The 13,376-nt window shown below is 40.0% G+C and overlaps 1 protein-coding gene and 1 pseudogene across 2 annotated transcripts in view; both read right to left on the bottom strand.

Annotated features, from left to right (window-relative positions):
• Nucleotides 1–13,376, bottom strand: part of FMN1 (formin 1) — a 420,788-nt gene that overhangs the window by 66,705 nt on the left and 340,707 nt on the right. The gene's annotated exons all lie outside the window — the stretch shown is intronic.
• Nucleotides 2,655–3,250, bottom strand: LOC105726122 (microtubule-associated proteins 1A/1B light chain 3B-like; annotated as a pseudogene).

The following is a 13,376-nucleotide window of genomic DNA, read 5'->3' as shown; positions in this document are numbered from 1 at the left end:
GTCATACTCTGATGAAAAGCAAATTAAACTCTTGGATAGTAAACTCTCTTTTCTTAAACTCCTTTTTGGTTCTTCAGAAAAAAATTAAAATTTATATTTATGTTAATATCAACCAAGATATTCGATCTATCTCAGGATCCTACGTCCCCTGACCAACAAGCTGATAAAGCTGCCTAACTCCTCTTAGTCAACCTCTCCTCTCATGGTGCGTGGAACAGAACTTGGTCTCCCCTGGTCCTCAGTAATCGCAAATTGAGGAAGACCTTAATTGCACATAAATATGTTTCCACCCTATGTTAGCTCTGTTCCCTTGCGCTTTCATGTCAAACTGCCTCAAGGAGGAAAGAAACAGACAGATAAAACACAAAAGACAAAAAGCAGAAGCCCAAGCCTAAATCAAGACTATTAATAGTTCCTACAAAGAAACCAACTGCCATCACCCAAGCTCTATTCATCTAGTTCTTCCGTTCTCCAAATGTGGCTGAAACTCATCTCTCTTTTATCCCTCTTTTACTCCCACCATTATAATTTTCAGCCATTTTACCCCAGAAAAGGCAGCCTCATCAAGAAGTGAGCAAATAAAGGTAATCTAGGTAGGACCTTTCTTTGAACAAACACGTTTCCATCTTTTTCTTAGTTTAACTGATCTTGAAAACAGAATCACTGTTTAAAGGGGAGAAGCCAAGCCCTAGTTACCACTGATCACCTCGGTTAATTTGGGAATGGGTGCTTCATATTCACCACACAGAGGAGTCTAAGGCTTTTATTCATTTAAACCCTTCAAAATGCTAACATGATGATATCAAAAACTTTTAAAAGTTTTGCCATTCCCAAACTGCCATGCGGTGGGCTTTGTGGCTTTAGACACACTGAGAGAGAAGGCATCACTTTTGTTAGAATTTGTGAATTTGAATTAGGTTGGGTTTGTTTGGAAGTGAAGCAACATCAGAAAATTCAGTCCCTTTCTTCCTAAAAGCACAAGGCTGCTAGCCCATGAGGAAGAGCTGGAGGAGAGGGCAGGGCACAGGGATGTCACCCAGCCTGGCTGGGATACATGTCAGGCCTGACCACGTAATCACAGATACTCATGAGCAAGGGAAAGCAGACTATCCAGATAAAATGAAAACTGATTTTAAATAAGAGGCATCCCTTATTTTGTTTGTTATTTCTTCTAAATCATGGCTCTAAAAAAGTAAACTTAGGATTATTTTCCTCTTCCAAACTGAAACATCTTTTTCTTCCTGGCTTAGACCACCAACCAGGTTTCTGCCACCGGAAGTGGGGAAAATACTGCATATTCTTTAAGGAAGCCTGATCAGATGCCCTATTATCCCAATTTTCAAACCAAAGATGCTTGGAGATGAAGATGCATTTTTTGGTGTGTGTTCTAAGTTGCAACCTCAAAAACTTGGCAGTTTTCTCCTCATGGACTGTGATTTCCATGGGAAAGTATATGGGAATTTTATTTCAATCCCTCTGAGTTGACAACCTTTCCTTCTTAAGTGTAACTTTGGTGTTCAGATGATCTTGGGACACCGACAAGGAAGATTCCCAGTGGTAAATGTCTGTCTGGTACAAAGTGGGAAGGCAGAAAGTGAAGCTTGAAAGTCATGAAAAAAAGAAAGAGGTTTTCATGCATTATCTTTCTCTTTGTTCTTTTTTTTGAGACGGGTTCTCACTCTGTCACCCAGGCCAGAGTGAATTGGCACAATCATGGCTTATGGCAGCCTTAATCTTCCAGGCTCAAGTGTCTGTCCCACCTCAGCCTCTCTGTACCTGGGACTACAGGTGCATGCTACCATGCCCAGCTAATTTAAAAAAAAAAATTGTAGGATGTCTCCCTATATTGCCCAAGCTGGTCTTAAGCTCCTGGCCTCTAGTGATCCTCCCACCTTAGCCTCACAAAGTCCTGGGATTACAGGCATGAGCCACTGCACCTGGCCCACACTGTTCTTTTAGTTTACATTTATTTAGGAGGATAGTACAGTTCACATTTTCTCATTTTTCACTGGTTCTATTTAGTGTCAGTTATAGTAGCAGTAATTCATATTCTAACTTAGCTTTACCTGAGCAACTGTTTCTCCCCTTTTAGTGTTAGTACTACAAATGCCTGCATGCTTTCTTCCTAGAACCAAGGCCTTCATATTTTTTCTCCCTAAGTTGTATATGTCTTACAAACTTGTAAAATGAATGTAAATGAACGTAAAACTTTCCCCTTGCTTGGTGAAGAACAAGAAGACACACCCATTGCTTGAGCATACGTCTCCCTCAGTCACTCTTTTTTTTTAAGAATGCAAAGTATCTGGCTGGGAGCGGTGGCTCATGCCTGTAATCCCAGCACTTTGGGAGGCCGAGGCGGGTGGATTACGAGGTTAAGAGATCGAGACCATCCTGGTCAACATGGTGAAACCCCATCTCCACTAAAAATACAAAAAATTAGCTGGGCATGGTGGCATGTGCCTGTAATCCCAGCTACTCAGGAGGCTGAGGCAGGAGAATTGCCTGAACCCAGGAGGCGGAGGTTGCGGTGAGCCAAGATCGCGCCATTGCACTCCAGCCTGGGTAACAAGAGCGAAACTCCGTCTCCAAAAAAGAATGCAAAGTATCTTATTTTTAAACTTTTAAAATCTGAAAAGAAGGTAGCCTATGTTAAATAATATTGTTTCCAAAGCTGAATGTGCTCGCTGGGAGCCCAGTTTTTCTGCTTGAAATACAAACACAACTTCCTGACACTGGTAGGTGGGAACACTACTGTTTGATGATCTGTGATTAGATGAACTGATCGATCTCAGTTGGTAACATCCCCCACCCCGCTTTTTTTTTTCTGTTGGTAAGGGTTTAAAAAATTCTAGAATAGATCCTTTTTTCTTTAGTTTTACACTGACGATTTCATCCCAAATATCTCCTGGGAGGCATAGACCATGCACAGGAATCCATCTTCATCCTTCTCACTCTCCTACACCTCTGAGAGCGGTGTGAAAACACTCACCATGCTGTGTCTGTTCACCACCAGGAAGAAGGTTTGATTAGCATTGAGCTGTAGGCACTTTCTAATTATATTGATGAGCTCACTCAGGTTGCTGTGGTAAGGTATAAGAAACATCGTTTTATCCAGGACAGGAAACTGCTTCTTCCCCTTGTATTGTTCTGTTACCACCAGGGTTTTGGATGGATGCTGCTCTCGGGTAAGTCAGACATCTACTCTTTGTTCGGAGGTGTGGTGCTGCTTGAAGGTCTTTTCCGATGGCATGGTGCAGGGATTTGGGAGGTGGCAGGTGGCAGCGACACAAAGGTTCTGGTGGCTACTGGCGGTGGCAGCAGCAGTGAATCCAACTCCAGTGACAGCGACTTTCCTTGTCTCCCTCAGTCTATTTATTATACGCTTGATCAATAAGAAAGTCTCAAGTTTCTAGGTGCCTCAGCAATCCCAGTGCTAAGGCAAGGGCTTCATGGACTGAGTCCTGAAGCCCTCTTGTGTTTAGAGATTGGAAAGATGAAGAACCAGCCTAAAGATTGAGGAATACCCATGAAATAGGGAGAAGACAAAAGAGGGTAGGGCGTAAAGTAAAGACAAGGAGTTTTTAATCCATCACTTGATCAGCTGTATCTAATGCTCCTGAAAGGCAGAGTAAGATTTTGTGTCAGATATATAGGGGTTTTGAGGCTAAAATCATGTCTGATTCATTCTTTTTTTTTCCTCAGAGTCTCACATATAGTAGATTACTTATAAATGATGAACAAACAACCGAAAAAGAATAGTAGTGATTGGTCACAGAGAGGCGGATGTGCTCTCTGTTAATTTCTTGGCCATCAACAAATGCCCATCCTAGGGCAAAATGGGAGAAGGACGATCACTTCCACAGTCCTCATACTGAAAGGATCCCAAGTGCTGTTACCTTATCTATGCAGCAAGATCCAGAGACACTTTCAGTCTGAAGAACTTCGAAGGTTTTAGGAGGCAGAGGTGGAGGGCTCAGAGAGGAATGAAGGCAAGAGGGAAAGGGATGAACAACAACCACAAAAGGCCGGCATGTACACAACAATGCTGGCCAAACATGGTGATTCCTGAATATGAAGGAATCTGGAGAGCGAGTCACAAGAAACCAAAAACATAAGTGGGTGGAGGAGATGCTGAGAGAAAACAGAAAGCTATGAAAGAAGGAAGAGGCTCAAACTGAGGTAAGAGAGAAAAAATTAAAAGCAGAAGGGAAGAAAGAAAAACAATCAGAGGAGGTGATGCCAATGTATGGAAAAAGAGCAAAGGAAACACAGGGCCATCGCCTGAAGCTCAGAACATTCTGGGTACTGAGCGACTGGAGCCTGATTTCTGTGTGTCTCAAGAGGAGACAAATGGCAGTTTGAGGGGAGCCTCTCAGCATTTTGGATCCAAGAGGAAAACATACCAGGCGCGGTGAAATGCTCAAGTAAACACAAACAGCAGCAGCCGTGGGGCCTGATGGCAGCCTCAGTCCTCTCCTGGCCTCCAGCCTGTGTGCACAACACACATGCCCGCCTGAAGGGGGAGGGCAAAAATACCCTGCAACTGGGTGACCTCTGTTGTCAGCATTTGGCTAATTAAGGAAAGATATTACCTACAGATCTCTATGCCTTGGTCCTACTTCCTGCTCATTAAAAAATGGTTTAATGTGAAAAAAATCAAGGCAACAGATTCCAAATTATAATTTTTTCTCCCAAATGAGCTGAATGGCAGTGGCTGTTGCCAAAAACACTTGAAGAATAAGATTGTGACACGAAGACTAAAATCTAAACAACATGAAGAAATCTCAAAAGCCAAGCCGTCCCTATTATCTCATGCTTGCACGACGATAGTCCAAAAGATGAGTGATGAGTCTCCATTTGTGCAAGCAGAGCAGCAGTCCAAGGCCCCGACACAGCCACTAATTGCCTATCTGCTTGTTTACACAGCCCAGAGATGGTGACTGGACAAACAGCTCATTTCCCCTGAAACTGGACCAAACTGGGAGGAGCCTGTCACAAGTGACACAGGAGGACTAGGAAGAACTCTCATGGGAAAGTACCTCCAGATCAAAGCCAAGGACCAGCAAGCCAAGCAAAGATTGGTTTAAGCGGCTGGCTTCGCATAGGCAGCTTTAGGTCTACCACTTTCTGTGCCCTGCCCACCCTCTCCCAGCAGAACTGGAACCCCAGTCCCTGAGGCCAGGACATGTTGAGCCATTCACATAAAAGTCTCAACCAGGGAGTGTCAGCACCAAGCTAACCTCCAGGCCTTGGCAGCGAGGACAGAGTTGTGTTCAGGTTAACTTCTAGCCCTTCTGGACTTTACTTGATGCTTGCCATTTGCTACACTCTTTCTCATTTTAGTGTTCTCCTTGTCTCATAGACTGGACTGGAAACAACCTGAGGACAAGGGACTTGAAGACCCTGGATTCCACAGCAGGGCACTTTACATGTGAAGAGCCATTAGCCAGGAAATGCTTATGGTTGTTAATGATGATGAGCTACTCAGAACATAGTCTCTTTTATTTGCCTACATCAGAAGCTTGGCTTCTTGAGACAAGAGACTCAGACTTCTCAATTATACTCTCAGCAGGCTGTGGAAATCAATAATGGCTCACACCTATCAGTGTCCTGGAAATAGGATTCAGAGAAGATTCTCTTGAGAACCTATTTCTCCTCAAAATAAGACTAGGTTTAAAAAACCAAACTCTCTACTGCTTAGCTCACAGGTACTGTACTAATGGCAGCAATGCAGTCACGAAGTGGGAAGCAACAAATTTTAAAATCCTTGTTAAGTTGCTTATAATTATCCAGAACTAAGGTATGCTGAAGAACCATATACTTAACGGTAAGGAGATCTACACTGTTAAGTCAATAAGACTGATTTCAGATTTTTCCCTGTGACCATGTGCAGAGCCACATGTTAGCAACATAAGAAACTATTGTTGAACAATCCCAAGAAGTGATGACTCCTCCCTGGGAGAACTGGAGCCCTGGAATCCAAAGCAGAATGATGTAGGGGCAGCTTAAGGTCTGTGGGTGAAACTCAGCCCTGCTCTAGGGCACTGCTCACCCATTAACTTGGTCTCCTCTTGTCATTGCTGTGTTTTAGCCCTTAGTGAGCATCTGTTTGGCTCAGATTTAATCAGACTGAAGGGACTGTGGTGGTGAGAGGGCAGAGAAAGCTGGAGGAAGAAATGGCTCTTTTTTGGAGAGAACTGAGGACTAAGTCACCTCCAGGATGACCTTATTCTCTGGAGGAGCCACAATATGATATTATTTGAATATCTAGCTGCAGGCAGCTCTATTTTTCCCATATAACTACTAGAGAGGATTGTAATCATCTGGTATCAGCACATTCAAGATACTACCGAGGACCTAACACCATGGCTAAAACCTCTTATGTCTGCATATAACAGCATACGAATGACCAAAATCACTTTGCTTCAAAAAACAGTGTGAAAGGCATTTTAGAGCATGTGGGATTCCACACACGGACAAGTACCAGGGATCTCAGAAGCTTGGCTATTTCATTCAGTGCCAAGGAGGCAAAGATGGGTACAGGCAGTCATGTGGGCAGGAGGCAGTCCTTGGATGATTAGCACAGGTGTCCAGGAGGGAGGGGAGGGTATGGAAATGGTACAAACATGAGAGAAAGCTGTGCCAGTGGGTCACCATGCCCCAATCGTACAGAACATTGAGTGGACTGTAACTGTGGACAACTGAAATACCAAAAAGAAAATGTGCACACACTGGTTACATTCTAAATTGGGAGATATCGTTGTTTAAAGAAGAGTATTGCTCACTCCACCCTCCCCACTGTTTGGAAGATAGACACAGGAGTGTCACACAGTACAAAAGGTTTGTATTATATGGAAAGAGGGACTTACATGCAGAAACAACATTTAAAAACAAATCACCAACATCTATCAGTTTATCCAGCCAGTGGTTTTCTTGATCCCTTTCACTATTACTTTAGACATTTTTGCTTGGAACTTCTCCCCTCTTTTTCCTGACAGCTCATTGATCTTGGATTGGATCATCACAGTTTGTGGGAAACAATATAGGCTACTTTTCTAGCTTATTCCTTCTTAGATGCCTCTTGGATGTTGTCCATTTAATATGTTTGAAAAATACATAGAGACAAAACACATAGTATTTTAATCTTAGAGTATATATAGTGTGTCCCTGGAGAAGAAGTCTCCTAGATCCAAGGGAATCATTTCATTATTTTAAAGGAAGGCTTGTATTTCAAATTGATCCACCTGGAACATGTAATCAAAACCCATGAACTTTAATATAAATTTCAGATTCTGGTTTCTTATCTATATTTTTGGGAATATAACGTTGGTAAATAAGCTAATTGAAAAAAATATTTTCAATGTGATTTAGAAATGACTTTTAACTATTTCTACACATTCCATCACTCCAGCTCAGAAGCAGCACAACAGAAAACTGCAGCAAATAGGACTTCATATTAAGTCCTATGAAATATATTCTGGCTGAGGTGATGGTTCTTGTGCACTAAAGTAGGCATGTAACATGTGAATCACTTTTTGGAACTGGGTTTGTGAGGCTAGTATTTATGAAGCTGTATATTTCCTCCCATGTAGTAACACACAGAGTGATTAAGGAGAATGAGAAAATCCCATTCCCTGGAAATATCATCTGTCCTGAAGAAGTTATGAGAACCAGAACAGATTTGTATTTTGCTATTTATCTGACCCTTAGAGATTACACCAATCCATTTTCCTAGGGCAAGCACAAATGGTCAGTTTTATAAATCTTGATGGACTAAGCCAAGTAAAAGCCAGAGCCTACTAGTTAAGAGTCCAGATATCAACAGATACAAATCTGAGGAATGATCAATTATACACCGCAGTAGCTTGTCTCCAAGACGTCCATCATCAGCTCTTTCCTTCCCTGCATGTTTGTGCTGTTCTCTAATTGAGAGATGGTATCTATTGCTTCACTCCCTTAAATTTGGGCTGGATTTTGACTTCTTTGAACAACAGTGACATGATGTTTCATCCTCAGTGTTTGAGAGGATGGGCAATTTTTAATTTCTTTTTCTTAGAACATTTGCTCAGGAAAAAGCCAGTAACTACATAAGAAAGCTAACTACTGTGACACCGCCATGCTATGAGAAAGCACAAGTCATGTGGAGTAATTGCATGGGCTCTCAGAGATGCTCAGCCAAGCCCCACCCTCCATCTACCCAAGTCGAGAATCTGTAGCCTACAGATTATTTCAATTTCATCCATAATCTAACTCCAACCTCACAAGAGACCTGAAGCAAGAACTAACCAGTTAAGTCTAGTCAATTCATTGAACTGTGAGAGACAGGCATATATTGCTTTAAGCTACGAAGTTTTAAGGTGGTTGGTTATGCATTGTGGATTCCTATTGCCAATCAGCTATAATCAATGTACATTCCAGAGGCAGAGACTGTTCATTTTGCTCATCATTGTATTCATAACATGCAGCACAGTGCCTAGAACATAGAAAGCCCTAAACTAATAACACGTAACAATTTGAAAAAGTTTATCTGAACTAGTATGAAAGACAGACCCATAGTCAACTGGCTGACCTCTTTTTTTTAGCAAGTTTGATGGCCACAACAACCTTATGGTAGTGGTATTACCATCTCTGTGTTTGAGATGAGGGAACCTCAGCCTTTTTTTTGAGAAAGTAAGTTTCCCAAGCTCAGAAGGGTAGGGGAGAGATTTGAACTCAGGTTTGTGCAATTCTAAAGCCAGTCTTTGTTTATTATAGTCTCCCAGGAGATTACAACAGAAACAATGAGAAAACAATTTGAAAGAGATGCAAAACCCACCCCTGGAATCTTACCCAGGACTATCTAGCTCCATTAATTGCTGTCAACGCGCTGGAACCTATTTCACCACATGAAGCTCAGACTAATTACAGTTAATGCCACAGTCATGACTACAAGCTAGAAACCGCTGCCAGAGGAAGCTTAAGCTAAAGAAAGCAGATGATCATGCACATACATTATGTTAGCAATTAGGTTTAATCCTAGAATTATGAAGCCAAAGGGAATATATTAAAGAGAGAACAGTGCCTTCCTGGGAAGAAGAGCAATTTCAATAAGACTCTTTAGAGGCTTTTTACATTACTTACTTGAATATACTATGCTCCCCTAGAATTACTATATTACAATTACTCATGCCACATTTTATTTCAGCAAGGAAATGGGATGGTGCAATGAGCTCAGTGGGCAGATGGTTTGGTTATTTCAATGAATAATTTGCATGTCAACAAGTTGGTGGATGCTAAGATGAAAGGGGAAGTGGTAAATAGCAAAGGTCTTGGTGCCTGACTCTGAGATGGACTAAGGATGAGCTATCAGGACTGGCACTTCACTTCTAGAAGTTGAGCACTCAGGCTCTGCTAAATTTATAAAAGCACATGAACTAATGTCACATATTTCCTATAATGAGAAAACCAGTTTGTCTTTGTTTAAAACAGTTCTGATCTACTCAAATACACATTTTTAATTTTCACTGAAAAATGTTACAAATAATTGAAAATTTAAATACAAAATCTGGGAGGGAAGGTAGATCTATTTCTTCTCACTTCAGAAAATTAATAAAACCATCAAGGAATCAAATAATCACATTCTCTAGCCTCAGCTTACAACTTTTTAAAGGCTGTTTCTCAAAAACTGGAAAAGCAAATTCTCATTATTCTCCCAGTCTGTTTGAAAACAGAGTTGGAGTGTTACAGTGATTAACAATTATCAAGGCCCATTAAAGTCGTTAATTATAGGGGCATTTACTACCATTTTCCATCATTTTAGCTGCTGAGACAGGGTCTTTGTGGATCCCAAGGATCATGTGTTTGCAGTTCAATTCAACAGCCACTAGGTGGTAATATTGTTGATTTTGGTAGCCATGAGGTGTGATCTATCAGACCTGCCCTCTTGGATGGAATTACGTACATCCCTTATATGATTAGGATGTAACTATAAAAATTAAATCTTGTAATTATACCTTAAAATAGTTAAAATATTTTAATTGTGAAAAATATAATCCTATATAAAAGCTCCATGCATATCTGGTACCTTTTAAACTTATGCTAATTCTAATTACCTTATATATATATGATTATCTTCAAAGTATACTCATAACAAAAAGAAAGTGTCATGTCCTAGAGAAACCCAGCTTATATTCATTGCTTTGGCTTATTTTTAGAGGAGATGAAAAAGATGCACATAAGTTTCCTTCTAATAGTTAAGACCTTCCTCTATAGTAAATTATCTGCCACTTGAACTTGAAACCACAGCTATTTGCACCACTGGGTAAGTAAAACTTCTGTGATTAACTTTTTGAGACAGTGTCTGAACCATCTGATAAGATTTGACAAAGTGACATAACAGCAGGATCGGCTGATATACATAGTGCCAGGTTCTGTGCTAACTGCTCCACATACATTAGTCCTGGTTTCCTACTAGAGCTGTCACAATTCCTTTAAGGCCAAATGAACTCAGCAGAAGAAACAGACCTGTATTATTTGAAAGAATGAAAAGATATTTCCTAAATTGGACATTGTCTACAAAACTATGTATTATATAACATGTATTCTGCACAATAACTCCCAGAAGGCAAGACAGGTGTTAAGTTCTTCTATTATGAAGAAGACAATAACTGTACAAGTCAAAGAGAAGTCATATGATAGCACCTTTGATCAATCACTGATAGGAAATATTGCCATAGTTGTCAAGAATCCAGAGAAAGTAGTGGCTAGGCCAATAATTACATGAAACAATAATAATAAAAACAACTTTATAATAATAAAAACAACTATTATGCAAGATGCAGAGCTCAATACTGATTCCATAAAATACTTAAATACTTGTCACTGCAGTTCCTTACTAATTACAATGGAAACTTTGTTGTTATTGTTGGGAAAGGTAAAAGAGAATCTCTATTAAGACCTCAGAAAAGGAATCTCTGAGGTTAAGCTATTACCCAAGTTAAGGCAAATCTGCTATTCTGATACTTTTATAGATGTTGAAACAAAAATGCTTATTTCTGTTTACCCATAGGGTCATGGGACTCAGAAACTAAGCGGTTGTCTAAGTTAGCAGGGTGGCACAGTCACAACACTGGGATTGAGCTCACAATGACCTTGAGTAAGTTACCAAGACCCTCAGACTAAGTTTTCTTATCCTGAAGTTAGGAATGAAAAAATCAGTTTCAAAGGATTGCTGCAAAAGTTAAATGAAGTACTATGCACCTATTGAAGTCAAGTAGCACGCCCTAAACCCCCCCGCCCACACGCACAAAAACTAAAAATTCAGGAGGGAAATTTTCAATACATTAGTGTTTTTCACAGAGGGTCAAAGTGGGATAATAAGAATGCCTTAAACATAACACGTTGTATTTATTAAAGCTTTATAGTTTATATGGTGGTTTCCTATGTGTGTCATCTAATTTCATCTTCATAGTCACGCTGTGTACTAGATATTACTATTCCCATTTTACAGACAAGAACAAAAGGTTCCAAGAAATTTAAAATCCTTTACAAAATCAAACAGAAAGGTTAAGTGGTGAATCCAGTGTTCAAACCTAGGTCTTCTAACTTCAAGCACAATGCTCTCACTACATTCAGAACACTTAAAAACATAACATTTTATTGTGCCTATCATTATAAGACTGTATTATATACTTAAGAATTTGTTAAGAGGGTAGAATTCATGCTAAGTATTCTTACTAAAATAATAAAAGTTATATGGATGTAGACAAAAGCATTGCTTAATCAAATTAAACTAAAGAGATACTGCATAGCAAAAAAACTATCAGAGTGAACAGGCAACCTACAGAATTGGAGAACATTTTTGCAATTTACCCATATGACAAAGGCCTAATATCCAGAATCTACAAGGAACTTAAACAAATTTACAAGAAACAACCCCATCAAAAAGTGTGCAAAGGATATGAACAGATAATTCTCAAAAGAAGATATTTATGCAGCCAACAAACGTGAAAAAAAGTTCATCACTGATCATTAGAGAAATGCAAATCAAAACCACAATGAGATACCATCTCACACCAGTCAGAATGGCGATTATTAAATAAAAGTCAAGAAACAACAAATGCTGACAAGGCTGTGGAGAAATAGAAATGCTTTTACACTGTTAGTGGGAATGTAAATTAGTTCAACCATTGTGGAAGGCAGTGTGGTGATTCCTCAAGGATCTAGAACCAGAAATACCATTTGACCCAGCAATCCTATTACTGGGTATATACTCAAAGGAATATAAATCATTCTGCTATAAAGATGCATGCACACGTATGTTTACTGCAGCACCATTTACAATAGCAAATACTTGGAACCAACCCGAATGCCCATCAATGATAGACTGTATAAAGAAAATGTGGTACATATACACAATGGAATACTATGCATCCATAAAAAAGAATTAGTTCATATTCTTTGCAGCTCCAGAGTCTCATCAAACTATCCTGGATTCTGCCATGATGAAAGGGAAATTAAGAGATTACCCAATAACACCATCATGAGGTTGTCCTTAGTAATTCTTGAATTCTTAGACAGTTAAGGGGCTTACTCAAAGTTGTAAAAACCAGTTTAAGGTACAGTCCCCTGTTCTTCCAAGGGAAGCAAATAATCTGGTTCCATAAAGTTGGAAAGATGTAGGGGGGTGTGTGTGTGTAAATATCTGCTGCAGCTCTAGCAGAGACCATGTATGAGTTAATGATACTTATCTTACAAATAATATCTTATCTCCAAACCCAACCACTATCTTCTCTCTTCCACTTGCATGTAGTTCTGAGACAGTTTAAAAACAGGAGACAAGGCCGGGTGCAGTGACTCAGGCCTGTAATCCCAGCACTTTGGGAGGTCGGGGTGGGTGGATCACTTGAGGTCAGGAGTTCCAGAAAAACAGGAGACAAAGTCTTTAAAAAATTAGAATTAAGGCCTAAAATGCAAATACCCATGGAAGAGGTCAGATCCTGACAATGATCTTAAGATATAAATGACTGAGATTTGGTTCTTAGTGATTAGGTTTAAAGGATGGTCTGTGTCGGGATAATCTGAGATAAGATCTTTACTCTCTGACTTTGGTATGTTCATTAAAGTGTACATTGAAGCACCTGTGTAATGAAGAGCCCAAATGAAATTGAGAACAGAATTATGGCAACAAGGAAAAAAAGATGAGGAAAAGGTAAAACACCCTACATATTAGAGGCCTCTTCTTGACCACAGTGTGAATTAGGGTTCATGTTATTTACCTAATAACAACATCACAAAAGTGTGATGCCTGAAACTGAAGTGATGATGGAACCATGAGCAAAATAAGTGAAGTCAATTCAAATCAAGGAGAAAGAACTGAGGGGCTCCAGCAGATTCGT

This window comes from Aotus nancymaae, unplaced genomic scaffold, assembly GCF_030222135.1.
Source record: "Aotus nancymaae isolate 86718 unplaced genomic scaffold, 86718_ANA_hifiasm-v0.15.2.pri h1tg000011l, whole genome shotgun sequence".
In the NCBI taxonomy this organism is placed as follows: domain Eukaryota; kingdom Metazoa; phylum Chordata; class Mammalia; order Primates; family Aotidae; genus Aotus; species Aotus nancymaae.
Note: the sequence above shows the minus strand (reverse complement) of the source record. Positions and strands in the feature narration are given on the sequence as shown.